This window comes from Epinephelus fuscoguttatus, linkage group LG19 (genome assembly GCF_011397635.1).
Source record: "Epinephelus fuscoguttatus linkage group LG19, E.fuscoguttatus.final_Chr_v1".
Taxonomy (NCBI): domain Eukaryota; kingdom Metazoa; phylum Chordata; class Actinopteri; order Perciformes; family Serranidae; genus Epinephelus; species Epinephelus fuscoguttatus.
Window position 1 is genome coordinate 23,225,103 of NC_064770.1, and position 21,946 is coordinate 23,247,048.

Genomic DNA, 21,946 nt, shown 5'->3' on the forward strand with positions numbered 1-21,946 from the left:
TGTCTCCAGAAAACTTCGAACAAGGAGGCGCCCAGGAGGCATCCTGATCAGATGCCCGAACTACCTCAACTGGCCCCTTTGTCGCAAAGGACCAGCGGCTCTATTCCGAGCTCCCTCTGGATGTCAGAGCTCCTCACCCTATCTCTAAGACTGAGCCCTGCCACCCCACGGAGGGAATTAATTTCAGCCGTAAACATGTTGTTGTAGAAACCCAAAATACATATATGAACTGGAAATGATCATATTAGGTCCCTTTTAAGGGAACCAATAGGGGAAACTAGCCCCTGTCAGCCCACTGCCATTTACTGTAAGTGTGTTTTTTCCACGCTGCATCAAGTGATAAACATGTTGACACTAACCCAGCTCACCACTGGCCACTCTCAGTGATTCATCTATTGATTTATAGATGTGCTACACAAGCTGCGGTCCCTGCTCTCATCTTCCCACGGGTACCCATCCCACACTAAACTAGTACGACCATGAACCTCTCCACTCTCACCGCGCTCTCCTTCCCTCATCAGAAATCTCTCGCCAATGACAGCCAGGCCTGAGCCAAAAGGACTCCGTCACAACCAGCGGCAATGAGGTTGAGGGAGGATGAAGATGTTGGCAAGTGTTGTGAGAGTCCGGGAGGTGTAGAGCAAATATTCTCACACTTTGCAGCGGTGGACCTCCCAGGGTGTTTTAATTACCGAGATGCGTGGTGTGCCTTTAGGCCGTGGACTCTCTCATTTGTAAATATGACGAATCCTGCGAAAACACTACATGCCGCAGCAGATTACATTTTAGACCACAGAAATACCTGGAAGGCACATCACCCTGTAAGGAAGTCAGAAGGAAGATGGCTGCATATTTGTGTGTGTATTCCCCCCCCCCCCCATGTGTTGTTCACTATGTGTTTTTGGACACCTTCATGAAAGGCATACTGTTTCAGAGGCATGTGATGTCATTGACTCTGACAGGGAGTCAGGAGTGAGAAAGGTACATGAGGATTATTTTCTTTGTGGCACACTTGTTGAACTGTATGCCTTCACAATACAGAGTGCGAGCACGGTGCATGCGCGTCTGTGTTTGCTTTAGTAACATGAGCTGAGTCGGCTGGCTCCACTCCAGTGTTTGAACCTGGATGTTTACATCAGGTGTGTCCGTGTTGAGGTCTTTCTTAACACACTGCTTTTCAGCAGACTGTTTGAATTTTCTCCATTGCAATGGCTCTCTCTGTGTCTTTGCAATGCGAATGTCAAACACAGCTTTTCAGCGGCGCTCTAGATCGCCTGAATAAATGCTGTCCCAGGTCGTCAGTCATTCCACATACTCAGTTTAACAAATTGAAGTAATTCAAATAAAATTGCACTTAAGTTGGATGTAAATCACTTTGTGCAGCCAAAGGGTCTCATTAGTTTTGATTGAATCAGTGTTGGGTAGTCTGTCTGTCTGAAACAGCGTCTCCAGTAAGAGCCCAGTGGTTACTGGTGGTGGGGATGAGCTGCTGGGACATTCCAACCAAGTCTATGGCATTTTTGACTTCATTAAATTGTTGTCAGTGGCGAGCAGCAGACCATATGGGGGAAAAAGAAAGAATAAACATTTTACAAGGGTCCTAAGGCAGATTTAAACACATGTGTTTTAACTTTCAGTTTTTGCTGGGGGCGAATTTGCTTTTCCAAAGGCATGACACGTCGTATTCTCCCACTAGTACTTGTTGCCCTCTTTGGTTGAGTTGGTTAGGTTTCAGAGTGGAATTTGTTAGGGTTAGGGTATATATCCACAGCAGGTGGGGCATGAATCCCCAGGGGGGAAATATGGAGTGAAACAAAGCTGAATAAATATGATTTATGTGTATGGAAAAATCTTATTTATGTTGACTTTTACTTCACTAAAATTCAAGATGGATTCTTTACTAGTTGCTTCACCTGTTGTTAATGACAGATAAAACATTGTAGGGTGGGGGGGCACAAACTTTTTTCGGCTTCTGAAGCAGAGTCGAACAGAAAAAGTTCGAGAACCACTAGGTTATGGTAAGAATGCCAAGGTAAGCCAATCAGAGGCAGAGTGAGGCAGAGTAGGGCGGGTCATGCCTTAACTGTCTTAGGAAACGCAAATCGCCTTCTGGACAACCTGCATGGTGCTTCCAGTACAACGTAAAGATAATTTTTACATTACTTAGAGTATTTCAATTCTATACAACCATATGCTTCTACCTCACTTCATTTCAGAGGCAAATATTGCACTGAACTACATTCACCTTGTATGTATAGTAACTTTTACTTTTGATACTTTAAAGCCACAGTTATTGGAAATAACTTTGTGTCATATGTGATGAAACTGTCATTATATTCTAAGAGAAGTACATGAGACTGCATTGCCTATTTCTTTCTTATTTCAAATGCTTTAGAAACATATTTTAGTGACCTGTTTACCTGTAGAATGAGAGTTTTTGTAAATAGTTGACAGAAGAAGCAAGCACCGCCAACCAGCCAGACCAGCCTTCTCATTTTACAGCTAAACAGTACACTAAAATATGTTTCTGAAAACATCTGAGGTGAGAAATAGGCAATGCAGTAACAGAATCGTGATTCATATTTGACAGTTTGACTACAGTTCATGAACAGTGTTTGAAAGCTGCATTAGAGATTCCTCAGCTCTGATTGGTTGTTTTGTTGACCTGCGGTAAGGCCATAAGAAGTGCTACAGGTTAAAAGAGGAATGCAGTGACTTTTAACAAAACAAAATTTCTTAAGAAGCCACTGGGGGACGAACGGGTAAACTTGTTCGGGACACGTGTTCTGAGCTAAGGGTAAACCAAAGTCCAGTGTGTGTCATCTCTTTGGATTTGGCGATTCTTTTCCTTTCAAAACCATATATACATATTCACCATACCATAGAAGACTGACAGCATTGTCCATATTTGATCATTATTCCATTCAACAAATTCACTTTTACACACCAATACATGGTTAAAAGCTGTTTGCATCCTGTTCCACACGCCTGATTCCCATTACATGGAGCTTACCTATATGCCCTTCACACATGAATGCTTCACCCTGTGTTCAGTTTAATAACTGCATGTGTATATTTATATTTTACCTTGTGTTTAGGTAAGGATAAAATAAGCAAAAACTATATTATGACTCCAACAAGTAGGCAGAGGGATATGATTATCTGTTTCATTTAGTTGTGTGAATATAGAGACAATTTCAGCAAATATGAAAAAAGTTATTGCTTATAAAAGTTACCAACTACAGCTTTCAGTACATTGTGCTGTTAATACATACCTTTTAATTAAGTAAGATTATAAGTGCAGTGCTTTTACTTGTAGCAGAGTATTTTTGAATTGTTTTATTACTACTTTTACCAAAGCAAATGGTCTGAAACTTCCTCCACCACTGTGGGTCGTGAACTTGTGCCAGGCCATGGCACATTTGCTACTGGGCCATGAGGAAATGTTATAGTTCAACCAAAAATATTTTTATGTAGCTTTTGCTTGTGCCGCTTTTTTATTCATAAATACCCCAACAACAGTGTACTGGCTTTTAATTAATCAAAGTAACCCACCAGTCTGTTTCATTGTTCAGCAGTACATGAAATCTGTGTGGACACAGCCTGATTGTTGCCGAGAGATCTATGTGTATTTTTCTTATTTAGTGCATAACCACAATGAAAGACAAATAAAGTTGTTTTGTTTTTTTGTTTGGTTTAGTTTTTATGCTCACTCTATCTCTCTTTGTACCGTTTCTCTCTGTCTCCCTCTCTTTCTCTGTCATTTTCAAACTCTGTATCAAGGCAGAGCCCACAAGAAGACAAATGGGAAAACTAATAACAAATTGTCAATTTAAAAATAGTGTGTGGTGTAAAAAAAAAAAAAAAGGTTGCTTCAAACTGCTGGGCCACCAGGACACAGAGAGACCATTGAGCCAAGTCTCTCTGCTCTTTTTTTTATCTTTCTTTACCGCTCTCATTAATCCTCCTGGTCTCACTGCCATGGAGAGGAGGACCAAGGAGAGAAGAAGCCTGAGTCAGCAGTGTTGTCCTCCTCTGCACCCCACACATGGCTTTACCACCTCAAACCAAACAAGGGTTGAGACCCAGATCAAAGTTATTAGAGGATTGCTCTTCCCTTTTTGGTTTTACGTTCTCTTTCTTTCTTGTTCTCTCTGCCTATCTCTCTGAAATCGCAATGTCCTGCTTCAGTTTGGAGTCCTCTGAGAACAGAGTGGGCAGAGCCTCATCCTGACAGCTTTCAGATGTGTGACTCTCTCAGTAGAGAATGGGAGAGCCACTGCCACTCCTATTAACACCCCATCTGCCGATGGATGGTTTAGAGAGTGCGGGCGATGAATCCTAAACACACTGAAACATGATGAGGCCAGTAATTTGGATGCATAGAAGGGCGTGAAGCTGTAATCTTTCCACAGACCAGCAAAGCGATGTTCAACACCATAAAACACAACTTCACACAACATTTCACATTGTATCAGTGGTTACAAAGAGATTCCACAAAACGGTTTGTTTGCGCCTGCTGCAAGGGCACAGTGAAGTGCTGCCATTTTCTCCAGTTTACATTTCGATCAGTTTGTTGTTGTGGATGAGATGTGAAAGGGAAAGACCAATCTGGCCACAAAGTAAACAGAGAGAGGCAGAGAAGTGTCCAAGCTATTTGAGCTATTTGTAACCTCACTTGGAGGTCTGCTTGGCTTCTTACATGAGAGCCAGTCCGTTGTCCTCATCAAGAGAAGCCACGAGAGGATTTCTGTGGACGGATATCTCACGAAAGCCCCAGAGCGTTAGAGTGAAGCAAAGTATTTTTGTTTTTTGAGGCGGCAAGAGTTTTTATATCCCTGTAATACACAAAGTGTGCTGTGTGCATGTAAAGCCCAATTTAGAGCACAGATCACACCAGTGCGACAAGATGAGACCATAACGACTCTCTGTACTTCCATTAAAACTGCCAGCTTATCATGTTTTTTTTTTTTTGTAGCTGGATATGATTCGTAGCATCTTAAAATGTGAATGAGGATAGTGGTAGTGGGATACTTTCTACAGTTGCATTTAGGGCCCGGAGATATGGACAGAAATTCATATCTCGGTGTTTTCAGGCTGACTGGCGATGCACAATATATATCTCTGTATTTTCTACAAAGTGGGCTACATGTTCAGCAGCAAGGCAAAGCCACATTTCAGATGTCACAAGTACTTTTATGAAAACAGACTGTGATCAAAATTAAATGCAAAGACAGGGATTTTTCCCTGTTTTAAAAATATACAGCTGCACAATATGTAATGGAAAAATTATATAAATAGCAGGGCTGTACATTAACATTTTTGCACACAGCACTGGAGCTACAGAGGTTTAAAGGTTTGCAGCACAGCAGGACACATGAAAGTATCGAGTAGGCCTAAATCCATTGTAGTTTGACACAATTAACAATCTTTATGGGGGGAATAAAAAGTCATTTTCCATCTGTTGGCCTTTCAAATTAATCTAGTGCTGGAAAATGATTGAAGTCTTTTTATTTATTTAAACTGTTAATCTTATTTATGCACAGAGCATCAGCAGAGAGGCAGAGGGAGGGAAGGCACCAGAGACACTTTGTCTGCTTTATATACGTCTTGCATATGAAATGTTTGTGTTGTCGCTGTATTTTTTAAACCCGTCTGTCGCCTCCATCCAGGCACTGTCTCCATGTCACACAGTAGACTACAACTACCAAGAAGAACGGAGACGTGCTATGATCCACCTCACACACAAATTAGCAGCGCAGCACTGAATTGCACATGTGCTGCGGTCATTTCATTCATCTCACAGACTGATTTAGCGTAGCATGTGCAACATAGCAGTGCTGTGTCTCTGTTGCAGGAGAACTTGTGAGTGATTGAGTGGGGCGGAGCTGTGAGGAGAGAGAAGAGATGCACGCTGATATGCGTTGTGTAATGCAACCTGACCCGATATCAATATAAACGGTTTATATCTTGCTTGAAAATATATTGATATATTGTACATAGTCGTTATGTCGCCCAGGTCTAGTTGCAACTCTAGTGAGCGATGAAACGGTGAAAAACAAGAGGGTTGACAATTTGAAGCATCCATGTGAGTCAGGCATTCATTGTAAAGGATTGAGCCCAATTCTGACCCAATTTTTGAGACTCATTTTGGAGTTGGACCGAAATTAAGGGGGAAAACAAAGACCGATCAAGCGTGATCAACTGCTCCTGACCGGCCGTCGGATGTTTGGATGAATGACATTGAATAAAAGCAGAGATACAACTCGACTCCTCAAAGTCACTGCTTCTTTCTCACTGAGTCAATTGTACATTGTAGCCTACACCCAGCTAGTTTGATTGTGCCACTAACTAGCTAACGACTGTGTGTGTGTGAGTGTGTGAGAGAGAGAGAGAGAGAGAGAGAGAGAGAGAGAGAGAGAGAGAGAGAATCAAAACTTGAACTGACCCATTTTTGCAGAAATGGACCTTTAAACCTTTTTTGGGGATGTCTGTCGTTACATTATTATGAACTACACGTCCGCTAGTAAACAAACTTCTACCTGCCTGCAGCCCCAGAGCTTTGAAAAGAATCTTTGTATTGTCTATTTTACACAAACAGTGTGAGCACTTGGGTTGTGGCTTGATGATCAGATCGCACAGTGTGAACACAAAACGTGTACTTTGGTTAACATTTCAGATGATTTACACGCACAGTAGGAGTTGGAATTAAATAACATCTTTAAGCCGGGCTCAAATCGTACAGTGTATGCTTAGCTTTACTTACCAGTAACACCCAGCTGTTGTGTCATGTGACAAAGGGCTGTTTGTTTGTTGATTTCATGAGTAAACTTGAAAGGCTTGTGTCATACAGACAGGGTATTCCTCAAACAAACCGATGAGGTAAGCCTCTACATCCACAACTTGATGTACCTACATGCCCACCATCCTTCCTAGGATCCAGCCCCTGAGCTGGGACACAGCTCATGTGTGTCCACTGGTGTCTTGGTTCCACCCCTGGCAGCGTAGTCGAGTGGGGCTGGCTCATCCCTGTGGCCAGCACTGAACTGTGTTCTCCCCTAGCCAGGTGGGGTAAATATAGGTCCTAATTACAGCTCTGCCCTTGCTGTATTTATGGGAAATAAAACTGTGCAGGGTAATTAAGGTCTTGGACAGGAGTAACAGTATATACTGCATCTGTAATCAGTGCAAGTGTGTATGTATGTGCACGAGCATGCAGACGGTTGTATTTAGGTAGTTGGCACACGGGGAGAGTGCATGTCCGTACATGTGGCATCATTTTGCTCCTTGTCCCACCACTGAAGAGCAGATTGGATTTCAGATTTCACTTTTGTTTTGTTCTCTGTTTTCCTGTTTCATTTATGAATTGTAAATATTAAATCAGCAACTTGTTGATTAATCTAAAGTACACAGGGCACTTCTGTTAACATATAAGTCATCTCATCAGTGTGACAGATCTTTTTAAATTATGTGAAATGAACCCAGATCAGATACAGAGCACAAACTGTGCAAGGATAACAACGTGATGAATCATCAAACACCAAATATGAAAATTATATTTAGCATTAAAGCTGTGTTTTACCCTCCTTGCTATTCTGGATTCTGCCCTCCCTGCATTAACATCCCTATAGTGGCCTCTTGTTTTCAGATGAGTTTCTTTCTCGTCTCTGTGTAGTTAGGCCTCCACCCTGCCTTCCTGCACCGAGCTACCCGCCTGCTCAGATCCAGCACAAAGAGAGAAAAAAGGCAGGCACAATTGCAGACCTGATCCTAATGGGACAAGTTGTTTTGTGGATGTAAGGACACGTGCCGTAGCGAGTGTTTGTGTCTCCTCTCTCCTGTCGTATTGTATCTTTTGATCTATCCCCAAAGTCTGTGTATTTGTTGAGCGTGTGGTTCTGTATGTGAGTGTGTGTCTGTGTGTGTATACCATGTGTGCTTCAAATTACAGTGCTGAAAATACCCCTCATAGTTTTGGGCCCGTGCTGGCCGTAGAGCTGTCGATCTGCGGTCGCTGGAAGAGGAGGGAGACAGGAAAAGGGAATAGTTTGCTGGACTTGGGGTCCAGATTCCTCTTTTTCAGCTCAAGCTTCTGCTGCTTTGGGTGAAATTAGAGAGGACCACGGGCTGGAATGGGTTTGGACTTGAGGAGAGAGCGCTGGGCAGGGCCAAGGAAAAGCACAGCGGTTTCACTGCTATAGGTGGCTGAGAGCAACCACTCATACCATCTTTTATATCCTGCTATAAATTACACAGACTGGACTCCCTGGTAGGTGTGTGTGTGTGTGTGTGTGTGTGTGTGTGTGTGTGTGTGTGTGTGTGTGTGTGTGTGTGCGCGTGCACGTGTTTATACGCCTCCATACTCATCATCACAGCCAAAATAAACTACATTTAAACTACATTTATACGTCTGTGTTATCTATGTCTCTTTGAATTCTTATAATTGGAATAGTGTGTGTGTGTGTGTGTGTGTGTGTGTGTTTGAGAAGTGGAGGATGTGAGTAAATGTAAGTAAATACTTACTTAATAGTCCGTAAGTCAGTTGATAGTTCATTAGTATTAAGTTTTAAGATTTCTTACTACAGGCAGAATAAACTATAAACTGTTAAATAGTTAGCAAGGTTAGTTAGTTATTTAGTAGTCAGTAAGTAAGTTAATATGTAATTAATAATCAGAAATTAAATTTGTAATAAGTGTTAGCCTAATAATTAGTAAGTTACTTTTTCATAGTTAATAAATCAGTATGTTAGTTACTAGTAAGTTAGTGGTAGTTAGTAGGTAACAGTTTGTTAGTAGTAAGTTTTGGTTCATAGTCAGTACATTAGTTAATTAATAGTTAATAGTCAGTACCGTAGTTAGTGTGTCAGTAACTTAGTTAGGAGTTTAACAGTCAGTAAGTTGGTTAATTAGTAGGTAGTGGTCAATTATTTAGTTATTAATAGTGAGTTAATTATTATTACTAATAGTTTAATAATTAATACATTAGTTAGTTAGTTAATAATATGTTAATTACTTAATACCTAAAGGTCAGTAACGTAGCTAATAGTTTGTTAGTAGTTAATAGTCAATAATTTAGTACCCTGATAATTAGTAGCAAATATTAACTTAGTTAATAGTTTGTTAATACTAAATTGGTTAGTTAATAGTCAGGGCATTAGTTGATAGTTAATAGTCAGTGACTTACTTACATAATAGTTACTTAATAGCCAGTAAGATGCTTAGTTAATAGTTAATAGTAAATTAGATCATTAATAATAACTTAGTTAATAGTAAGTTAATAGTAAATTAATAGCCAGTAAGTTAGTTAATATTCAGTAGATGGTCAGTACTACTCAGAAAGTTAATTTGTAGTAATACTTAGCAGAAATATTAGCAGGTTATTTTGTTCATTGTGAGTAAGTCTGTATGTTAGTTGCTAGTAAGTTATTAGTAAATACTTACTTAATAGTCAGTAACTTAGTTGATAGTTCTTTAGTGGTAAGTTTTGGTTAATAGTCAACAAATTAATTAACTAATAGTTAATGGCCAGTACCATAATTAATATTCAATAAGTCAGTCAGTGAAGAGTCAGTAACTCAGTTAATAGTTTTTTAACAGTCAGTAAACTGGTTAGTTAATAGTCAATGGTCTGTAATTTATTTATTAGTTAATAGTGAGTTAATATTTAGTGAATCAGCAAGTTAATTTGTTAATAGTTTAATAACTAGTAAGTTAGTTTAGTCAGTAGGTTGAGTAATGGTTGATAGTTTGTTAATAAGTTAATAACATAGTCAGTAACTTAGTCAATAGTTAGTTAATTTATAATTAGTTAATAGTCAGTTAATAGTCAATAATGTAGTACTTTGATAGTCATAAATAGTAACTTAGTTAATAGTTTGCTAATACTAAGTTAGTTGATGGTTAATAGTCAGTGACTAAATTACATAATAGCCACCTAATGGTCACTAAGTTTCTTAGATAATAGTCAGTAAATTAGATTGTTAATAGTAAATAATTTAAATAGTATGTTAATTAGTTAATAGTCAGTTAGTCAATAGTTAATAGTCACTAAGTTGTAAATCCGTGTATACAAACATGTAGTGTTGGAATGATTTGTTTATTAATCAATGAAGAGGAAATAGATCTCCCAAAGGTTTCATAACCAATTCATTGTTTACTGTAAGATAATCATTTGTTTTAGACTAAGTTCTCAATAGACATTTCATGGAGTAATTGATTTAAATTGAAATAACAATATACATTTTAATTAAATAATCATTGGCTTCAGGCCTGCAGACATCAGTCTCTTAAAAGACGATGTGAGCCACAGGTTGAGGAGGGCAAGCTAAAGCTTCATCCTTCAGAGTTCAAAAGAGTATCATATGAAATGTTTAATTTATATAAAATATGCCGATACAGATGCAGAAATCCCCCCTCAGTCGCAAAAATGCTCAGTATTCTGTTGTACCAACAAATTACTTCTTCTCACATAATGTCCATGCTTGCCAAAGAATGAGCTTTGAATACTTCCCGCAGAATGAAACTTATTTAGATTTTGGCGAATGTCTAGTACTAACACCACAGGGATATGGAGTCAACATTATGAAACGTGAAAAATAATGTCGGTAAAGAATGGGAGCTCATTCCAAGAATATGTCACGGCCTTACTCGGTGCTGAGCTCCTCATTCCAGCTACAAAAGCTGCATAATTTTACCTGAAACCGAGCCAAAAATGCTTCTGTGTTTTGAAAACTATTCATGTAGCCAACATACGCGATCATGCTTGTTGGCTGGAACAAGACCATTCATGATAACATGATTTAATGGCCAGTCTTTCATACACTTTTCCTGCATGTGTAGTGTGGCTGTTAAATACAGATTCTTACTGCTGAATATGTGTTAAACATCAGTTTCTCTTTCCAAATGTAAACATGACATAGCAGAAATATTCCTCTGTACGCATAGCGGCATTCTCCTCATAACATTTAACACAGCAGTGCAAGATAACACAAACAGTTTCTGCAAATGTTGACAGTGACATAGCAACGCTGATGCACTCACATCCTCCCTGCTTGTAGAAATCTCAGTCCTTATAGACGAAGACAAAAAAACACCTGGCAAGAAACATGTCTTTTATTGTGCAAAGGTCAAACTGCTAATTAGTAGTTTGAGCCCCTCTAATTGTTTTAATCCCTTTGACCTTTGACCTTCTAATGGCAAATAATAATGCACCTTATATCACCTCTTATTAGCCAGAGCTTGGTTTGACATTTTGAACTGCTATGCTGCATTTATTTATGTGTTTAAAAAAGTAATACGAGTTCATTTCTGTTAGCGTCGTCTTTTCTGCCCCTCTGTGCCCTCTGTCATTGGCGCCGGCAGGCTTATTTTTCATAGTATGCACATGAAATACAGCCGCCCGTCCACTTGTAGGGTATCTTTAACACATAGGTTCCCATGCATGGACATAAGCAGTCTACTCAGTGAGCAGGCAAGAGATTAACTTTAATATTACTGACACAACACCACCATAAAACTGATTAGCCTACCTCTGGCCTGTGACATGTGCAGCAAACAATGACATTCAATTGTATTTGTGTCATAGTGAATGGACACAGCCAAAAAGCGCATCTCAGGCACATTCATCAGTGAAAAAGAACCCAAAGACCTGATCTGCTGCTTCTGTCACAGTTTTATTTTCAAATCCGGATGATGAATCATTGAAAAAATGTACACACAGTGTGTACAGGATCACTGCTGCCAGCGCCACTGCCCTCTCTGACCCCATTTTCTCACTCGTGTTGTTTGTCTCTTTCTATAAATTCACCCTTTTTCCCAAACACCCCAGTGCATGGTGCATTGTTCCTGTAAATTTCTCCACCTGACCCTACTGGGTTCAGGACCTGGTAATAGCCAGTGATTAACTCGGCCCAGATGTTGTGCCCCCGCTGCTTCTCTTCTGTCTTTCTTCTCCTCTCTCTCCATCTCTCAGCTCCCTGTGTTACTGGCTGCCCCTCTGCCAGCGTTCATTATATTTTGAGTGATTCTGGCAGAGCTGAGAGGACTCTTTCCTAATGAGGGAACAGGATTTTTGCTGTCCTGGACAGCTCAGCAAAACAGTGGCGTAGAATCTGGTTCTTCCATTGCTGCGCTGGAGAGTCTGTCTCAGTTACAATTGATGCACCAATGCTTTAGTTTTTATGACTTAACTCCTCAGCGTGCTTATTTTCTTTGTAAACTAAGAGATAAACTTGCCCTGGGTTTGGTTTGATGTCATGTTTGAATTACATTTTGTGTGTGTGGGTATAAACAGAAGGATGGGTTAATGAGTGTCGGTCAGTTTGGTCGCTGGAAAAGGAGCTGAGGGGGTCAAGAAGTGCAGGGTGAAAAGAGATGGGGATTTCTTGGGATGAGAAATTTAAAGAGTTTTTTGCTGCTTTAGCAACAGAGTTTGTCTTTGTGTGTGTGTGTGCAATTGTTTGTGGGTGTGTGCTCTGGGGCTAGTTGCTGAAGTATTTCTTTGGAGGAAGGGGGCAACAGAAGGTGCCAGCTGGCAGCGACAGAGTTCTTTGCTCACATGTGTGTGTTGTTTGTGAGCGTAGGCCTCATTAGTGCGCTGGCTGCTATGGGACTCGACTAATTATGGCCCTACGCACACATGTGGGTGACACCTGGAGCCAGAAATTGATGACGATTAGCTGTTTCTCCCGCTGCATCCTGAGAGTGACGAGACGTGATCATGGGAATTAGTGTCTTCTTCAGCTGACAGTCATATTTTGTCTAATTCTTACTGCATTTTCTCAGAGTTGAAGCTGGAAGAAGAAAGATTCAGTAATGAATTAATCATTGTTTCTTGTTAAATGAGATCAGTTCACATGGGAGTCACTTGTTTTGGGAAGTTGTCATCATTTTTGAATCGGAGAAAAAACTCATTGATTGATTTAGTGTAAGTAATTAATAATAACATTGACATCAGCACAGTTTCAGCATCTCTTGGCTCTCATGTGACTTCACCTCCGTTTGCCCTCTTTATCCCTACTTTACTTTTCAGGAACTAAAATGTGGCTTTAATCACCCTCTGCACTGCTCTGTTTAAACCATCCATTTAATTTAAAACAAGCAAATTGTTTCTGTCTTTGCTTTAGACGTAGCCAAAGTCTCCTGGAGGTATAACAAAAGCACAGAGAATTCAGCCTTTTTCGGGCCTTTTCGCAGCCAGAACAGCAGAATGAGGTGTGAATTGGCTTGTTGTTGATCTTCTCTACCCTGCGCTGTATTGCAAATGATCAATTACTGTGGTTTGTTTGTTAAGTGTGTGGTTTTGTGGCATGCAAGCAGCTGAAGGCAGCAGGCACTGTTTTTGTGTGAATTGATGTTTGTCTTAAGGGCTTTGAGAACACCAAGCCAGTGGTTGGCCGTTGGTCAATGAAGGGCTGCTGGTGAGCGTCTTCCGATCTAGTTTTTGCAGCGTGTTGGGCACCATTGGCATGAGTTGGCCCTTGTTGGCCCTTGTTGCCTGTTTTTTGGTTGATTCAGCATGTTAAATGTGGGTCAAAGCTGGGGAGCCCATTGGTGAGGGATATCACTCTGTTAGGCTCTGTGCACAGCAAGAGAAACAGAGGTGAGGTTGCCGGGTACACACTACACAGTATCAGCCCGATTATAGCCCAACGCAGCATCTAGAGGTGTCAGCTTGGATTGTGAACAACAACGAGTGTCGTACATCGTAATCCATCATTTTAGCTCATGTAGTGTGCATAGTAGACGACAACCGACACCACGACTGGGATGCCTCACCACGTCCAGACAGAAAGCCTAGCATGTTTGATTTTCTTTTTGTCGTTCACGTCTGCTCCCGTCACAGCCGTCACTTTGACCAATAGAAACAAAGAGCGATCTGCTGCTGTAGACAACTGTATGTCAACAACACCCCAGCTATTTTGATATTGCCTCTCGGGATGTTACCACACAGAGTAAAAAAGGAAAAACGATGGCGTCAAACAGCACAGGCACTTTAGCAAACCGGGAGCACTGCCATTAGCATCAAGCTAGCAAAGAATATCATTTCCTTATAATGGAGGATATAAAGAAATAAAATTCACAAATAGTGGCTTTTACTTACCGCAACTGAAGAGGCTACCAGCTTCATTTTAAACAGACTACATTATAAACGGGCCATTATTCATTATTCCCTCTGTACTTTTATATTTTTACTTTTTATCTGCTCCTGTTGCCTTGATAAAGTTAATACATCGCACCATCATTTCAAACTCAACACTTCCTGTATCTGTATAAAATTAAAAGCCCATTATAATTTCGGCTGAGAGAATCCCTTCAGTTTCTAAAAAGGCTTTTATTGTGAAACAATTGCAGGAACTTGTTGGGGAGGATTCAGTGACTTGCATAGTTTGTATGCTGTACTTCAAATGTAGCTCCTGACATCTGGTGGGACTTTCTTTTATGTTTCTACAATAACATGTTGGCTGGCACATGAACAGTCACAGCGACTGAAATGATAATAATAGTAATAAAAATTGGCCAAGAATAACCCGATTACATCACAAACGTCGTGACAGACGACCGCAGATAATTGGTGTGTCTGGGCCATAAGGGTATTGATCAAATTGGATAGTGTTGGTCATCGAGGTGAGTTAAATACATTGAAGTCCTCTTGATGTGTGCATGTAGTGACATTCACAGAGATGCACACAGATCTTAACTTTGAATCAGAACAGCAGAAGTTGACCTGTCAGACTGTCAGATGGTATCTACATATCCATCCATGTACAGTAGGCCCTCAAAGGACGGAGCGAGAACATGACACAGCTGAGACAAATCTCAGAGAGCCCTGAGGGAAATAAAGTGCAGTGTGCGCTCCATCCGTGGCCAGGCTGGTTGACCTGGGTTTGACCGAACGCTGGTGCTGTTTCCATTATCCTGTTAGTTTCCATTTGCCTGCTTATTGTGCTGGTGGTTAGCTTAGAGGTCAGACGGTGATGCTGCATGTGAGAGGTGAAAGTTTTAAGATGGACCGCCTGATAAATTCATGCTGTACTTTTTTAAGTTCGACAACTTAACTGGCGAGCATGCTCCCACAGGAAAATAAAAGACTTCTTGGTGACTAACAGAGTCTTATGTTCTTTTCAAGGATGTAAAGCCACATTGTTAGGCCTATCATTTTAAACATGCAAAATTGAAAAATGATGTCTGACATTGATTACTGTAAACCATTTATTGGCTATTGCCTGGTATTTGATTTGGTCTACAAATGATTCTATGCGCAAGAGTTTCCATTATTTCAGCAGTCATTTGCAATTATTAGTGATAGCAATGCACTTTGCAGCTTTCAGAAATTTTGTTAGTTTAATTCTTTACCACATGCTTGTTGAAAGAAATGTCAAAGTCATCATATTGTAAAGAAAAAAGATTGCATAATTAAAGATAATTGGCAGTATAACACAACAGATCAAGCTGAATAACAGCAAAGTGTTGTGTTACTGAAATCTAACAAATCCCAGCCATAAATCATTGGTGAAGTGTAAATATTGCTGATTTGATTATCAAATTAAACTCTTATTAAACTTAATGTGTATTTTACCAGTCCTATTCACATGGGACTAATATTAACTGGTGACTACATATGATTTATAATCATCGTGGAAGACGTCTGTAATCTCAAACCTAGGGGGGTAATTAAAACCACGAGGTAAAACTGCTCCCATGCAAATAGGCCCCTTGACTATATTATATAATCTCAATTATGTATGACTGATTGTAATTATATTGACTCATCCACGATCAGTGTTAATTTGCATATTTGTGACTCAGCCTTCTATTTAGGAACCTTGAAGTAAATACGCTTTTAAAGGGGGATGTTTAGAACTGGTTTAGTGCAGCTGAGGCACAGCAGCATACCTGCATTGGCGCTGAATGTTTTTCTTCTCTGCACACTCTTTCTGTGAGCATAGGGGCCCTGAAATCTGGCTCGCACATGTCTTATAAATGCCACATCCCTTCCCAAAAGAGAGCCAACTTAGGTCATCTTTTACTAATTGGGCTTCTTAAGACAACAGGTTCTGCCACAATTTGTGGTTTCATGCAAGAGTTAAATAGTTCTCCCTGAGTGGAGCTGTTGAGCGTTGGGGTAAAGTTAGCGTTGGAGTTCCTGTCGTAGTTGGGAATTCTCAGCAGAGCAGCGCGAGCAGCGGCAGGAGGTTGAGCTGTTTGTTAGCATAGTGAAGATGAGGTAATTAATCAAGCTGTCCGTCAGCTGCCTCACGCCCTGCTGCTGCAAATAGAGTGTGCCAGGGGTCAACACTTGGGCTGTGGGCATTGAAATGATACTCAGTGTTTAAAAGATATAAGCTTCAGCATTGGCTACATATTGTACACAGTTGTGTCCCCATAGGCTAACACCTGCTGCTGTAATTATAATCACATTAAACTTGTTATTCTACCATTTGTTACAGAATTAAGCTTTGATATGAAAGACTTCTCACGTCCTTGAAGTGGGTGCAGGAAAGTTCCAATATCACACTTTGATTACAGCAAACAAATAGAAGATTAGGAGAGGATTGTAAAACAAAAGAATAGCCTCCAGTATTTACACAGGACAAAGGATTCCATGATTATACACACACATGACATGAACATGACATGCCTTCCACACATGTGCCTCCCGAGCGAATCCCACTGTGCACAATTCATGCTTCCATACAAATGCGTGGGGGTACTTTGAAGATGTGAAGCCTCTATGAAGTGGTTTCAGGGAGGGAGCAAAGCCAGCCAACTGTATCCGTCGCAGCTATGAAAGAGCCGTAAATGACAACAGGCACTGGAAGGCTGGGTCAGGCTACAGGGATTGAGGGGCTTCACGGTGTCTACGACAGTGTGGGCATGATTAGCTGTGTGTTGTGTGCTCCTGCTTTGACTAACACACCCACTCTGCATGAGAAACCTTCCCGAAGAATCATCTCTTTGTTTTTACGGAGCAGGTCTGGCGTGCAGATTCTCATCAGCCCCGGGTGTCGGAGTTCTTGCTGTCGTCAGCAGCATCATTCCTTCCTCTGTCATTAGTGCCCTGTCCTGCTCCATGGATCTCTGTTTGGATTTAAAGGACCAAGCCACTAAGTGCATCTCTAGAATATTCATTGCTTGAACTTCAACCACAATAACCATCAAAAAACCCTGGAGATCACCATACATGCACTTGAAATCTCCTCTGGCTCTGTCGTGCTTCTTTTGGACTGAAACGCAGATTCGGGCAATTCAATGGTCCCGTTAATCATGTTAGTTCCAGGAACCGACCGGCTCTGTATGATGCTCCGATCCAAGACCAGCCTCTGTGACCTTGGGTAGTTTTCCCAAAGGGAGGCCCCTGCCAGTAGGCATAGTGCAGTTGGTGCCAGTCCCCCCACAGTGTGGTGTGATTGGGTCCAATCTGTTGTCCCCCAGGCCCCAAAGACTGGTGACCACAGCCCAAGCTGGCACAGCTGCCTGGCTGGATTTCTGACTGAGGCCACACGGCCTAATTAGCACCGTGGCTCAATAATCACAGCCTTTCTACCACTTCAGTGTCCCATTTCACTTAGCAGGGCCGTTAAACTGATTTGTTCGCCTCGACTGTACCAAAAATCACAATGCAAGTCTGCCTCACTGCACCCAAAACCTAGTTAGAAGGGCTCAGAGTTGAGTTTGGAAAACATTTCATGACATCCCGAAGCGTGATTCATGACTCTACCAATGATATTCGACAACACCATGGGATTAAGGGATTATTTACTTCCTAAAATTCCAGGGTTACACCACTAGTTTAGCTGGCCCTTTTTCTGGATGTTTTGGCCCTTTTCCTGGATGATCCATCAGCCCATTATGTTAAGGCAGATGACCTCTTCCTGTCTGTAGTCATCCAAAATAAGCAAAAATAAAAAGCAAGTGATCCTTGGATGGATCTGTTGAGCGAATGATTGTGAGGGAATAGAAAGCAACCTGCACTGGCTCAGTTTGGGTAATGGTTTTTACACCTGCCCCCTTAGATTCCTCAACAAAGTCACATGCTGGATAAGATTACTTTTTCACCACCTAATAGCCATGGGTCGGACATACTGTACAGAATTTGCACTGTTTTATATTTGTTTTTTTGGCTGTTGGTATGTCTGTTCACCTCCATGGATCGTCGTCGTCGTCTGAAGACAAAGGAAAGGCAGTACTTACCTCCACAAATGACCATTTGTATATCAGTTAATTCCCCTATGTTACGTTGAATTTGTGAGGAAAACTTTGCTCTTCTCCCATGCCTCTATGGTGAACGAAGAATCCAAAAATGGAGAAAAGTCTCAATGAATGTCATCAACCATAGGGGCCCGTATTTACCCCTATGCAAAACTATATCAAAACATCCGTTTAACTCTCTCTCAACTTACACCGTATAATCCAAGTCTCATTTACTCAGTCATATACTTCCTAATGCCTCGTTCACCGTAAAGGCATGGGAGAAGGACAAAGTTTTCTTCCTGAATTCGCCTCAGCACGGGATGAGTAACTGATATACAAACGGTCATCTGGGGGTGAAATTCTCCTTAGATTTAATTGTAGCTCATTTCATTTAGGTGATCTGGAAAGTGTATGAATTTAAATCTTGATGATAGAACAGAAACTGCAACAGACAAATGACCGCAGCAGCTAAAGAGGTATGGTTGCATAGTGCCAGCTCTTGAAAGCCTACACCGGTGAGAAAGCGGGGCCTCCTGCACGGCGGCTACCAGACAGCTTGTACATACAACGTCTTTTTTTTTCCTGCCTTATGGACAAACCACACGTCTCATACTTAATACAGCCACGAGTCATTTTTCTTACCTGTGCTGTTGCTCTCTTTATCTCTCCTTCACTGCATTTTTCTCTTTTCTCCCTAGCGCTTCGACATTCTCTTTCTTTTTACATCTGTCATCCACGATGTCATCAGAGAACTGGTCTCTTGTTAAACCCCCTTTTTCCATCTACCTCTTTTCCCCCTTAGATTTATTTTTCCATAGGGAAGAATGATTCCTAGGGCCAGTATTTTTTCCTGCCCTCTTAAAACACAGGGTGACGTCTTTGCGGTGGGCAGTCGGTGGTGATCAGTCTCTTGCAAAGTCTCTGTGGTGCACAGACGCTGAGCCAGCTCTCAGTCCAGTTGGCCAGAAACATGTAATTATTGATATAGAGGACTATTTGATGATTGTATTAGAGAGTTCAAGGTGTAAAGCTGAAACAATTAGTTGATTAGTCAAGTAGCTGATGGACAGAAAATCAACAGGTAACTATTAAGATAATTGATTATTTGTTCAAGAACGAACAATTCTCTGGCTCCAGCTTCTCAATTGTGAAGATCTGACTCCTTCCTTAGTCTTATGTGATGGTACCTGAATAAGACAGAAGATCTTTGGGTTGGTCCAAAAAGAAAAACCAAAAGAATGACAATTTTTTTTCTAACATTTTATATGCTAGAAGATTGATTGAAAGAATAATCTGCAGTTTAACTGATGACAAATGAGAACAGTCTTTAGTTGCACTTTATTTATGGATACGGATCTGTTGTTTTTTTATTTTTTTTTTTTCTGGGCCAAAAGTGAAACTTCTGTTGAAACAACATCCATGACAGCACTGCACCTGTCACCTTACAACAAAGGAAATATAGGATATCTGATACATAGGATATGTAGTATTTGTGGAGTGTGTAGGATGAAATTGAGGAAATCCTCCCGATCCCCAAAAGATTGATGTGCCTTGTGTGTAAGGGTTCAGTACTCCCCCTTTTTTTCACGAATCATCTCTCTGTTCTTTATATGCCTCTGTGTCCTATCTTTATCCCTCTATGCTTGTTCCCATTACGGCCAAGAGGAAGAGCGTAGGGATAGAAAAGAAAAAAAATCCAAACAACTGTCCTATGGAGAACAGACTTCTGGATATCCCATTCTAGCTGGATACTATATTTAACTGGGGATCAGTCCAGTTCGTAGTCCCTCCCCAGGGGCTGCAGGTCTTGCCTGGTGTCTGTAGAGTAGACCTGGCCTCTTAGCTGTGCTCATAGGCCTGTTGGCTCACATCTCAGCTGTTTCTTTTTTTTAACGACACAGTTCTTTTTCATTTGCTGACACAAAGGAAATGAGACGAGGGGAAAGAATGACTGCAGGCAAGGCAAATATGAAAAAAAGGATGATAGCAGTAACAGTCTAAGAGGTAGGAGTTCAGTAGCAGAAGTTCAGTACAAGTCACATTGAAATTTTTAGTTACACATTGGTCATTATATATTTGTAGCTTGTTGTTGTTACCAGTGACTGTATATAACGATAGACAACATGTCCCCTCAGGGTTGGGAGAGAGTTACTGCCTCAAGAGAAGGAGTTCAAGTATTTTGGCATCTTGTAAACAAGTAAGGGTAAAATAGAGTGTATGATAGACATGCGGTTTGGTGCGGTATCAGCATTGCACTGGACCGTCATGATGAATATGGAGCTGAGCAGTAAGGCACAGCTCTCGATTTACTAGTCCAACCTTTATCTGTGCTCATGAGCTTTGGGTAGTGACCAAAAGAATGAGATTGAATTGCTGGGGAGAGGGACGTCTGGAGTACCTTGCTCAGCTTGCTGCCCCCGCCACCCAGCCCCCATCAGATGAAAATGGATGGATGTGTGCCTCTCCATTTCCTCCCTCTGTGCAAAAATGAAGCCAAAATATCCCGGATATGGGCGCTTCCACACTGCGCTGGTGACGCCATTTGGAGTCTGTGCAGTAGCATTCTCGGAACCCATTGGCTGTATTCGGCGTCTGACTTCTGGCAGATGGCAATATAGCCTCTGGGGGCAGACCCCCAATTTTTTGGCATTCCGGTTTGATTTGGGTGGAGGAGGCGAATTTCCGTTTCCCACTTCCGTTTATATATAAGTAAATATGCTGAACCATTGTGATGGATTTAGTTTGGTTTGCTGTGACGCCAATTATGTTCCGCCTCGTTAGTTCACCGCACGGACTGTTTAACCTGGCAACAACTGCAGCCGGCTCAAACATGATTGGTCAATATCACGCGGACTACAAACAGCCTACAACCGGAAACCAGGGCTCTTCCGCTCTTCTTCCGGAGGCAAGATCTCCGGGGTTTGCCTACAGACTCTACATTCACTGAATGTAGAGTCTGTATATAGAGACTAGTGCAGTAGTAATCAGGAAGTGGAGCCAACGCTGGTCAACCCAAGCAGCCTCATTTATTGCGACCACACCGATTGACATACACAGCTGTCAATCATGATTTCAAACCCTCTTTTTATAGCATCAGGTAGCTAATTCAAACCAAACTCATCTGAAAAACAAACGCTTGAACATACAGCAGTAAGATAAGAACTACCTAAAATGACCAGTGGCATCTTTGGGAAAAATTTCTTTGACATGTATTTTGATCTTTTTGTTTGGCCCATGTCGTATCTCTTAACATGAAGGGGGTAGACTTTATGACCTATAATGCAGCCAGCCACCAGGGGGCGATTGAATGTTTTGGCTTCACTTTTGGGGAACTGTCATGATGTCCATCTTTTTATGCAGTCTATAATTGCAAGTAAACAATTGTTTGTGCTAGGGATGCATGAAAATATCGGCACATTATTGGTATCGGCCAATATTGGCTTCAGAATGAACCATCAGATTTGGACAACATGCTTTTTCTTAATTTGCCCAATGAATAAATATTGCATATGTTGAAAAGTATTGTATTTTATGTCTCCGTGTGCTGGTGGGCCACCTTGATAAGTGTATGCATGCATAATATGGTATTAATTCCACTACAGAAGAGAAATGATGATCACCAAAATGAGGTAGGAAAAAAAGTGGATTTATCAATATTTGTATCAGTTATCAGTCAAATGAGTTGTTACATATCGGCATATTGGATAACGGCAAAAAATCCAATCTCATGTATCCCTACTTTGTAAATTGCATG

The 21,946-nt window shown here is 41.1% G+C and overlaps 1 protein-coding gene across 1 annotated transcript in view; it reads left to right on the forward strand.

The window, feature by feature from the left end:
• The window catches only part of coro7 (coronin 7), a 156,270-nt gene that overhangs the window by 15,888 nt on the left and 118,436 nt on the right, over positions 1 to 21,946 (forward strand). The gene's annotated exons all lie outside the window — the stretch shown is intronic.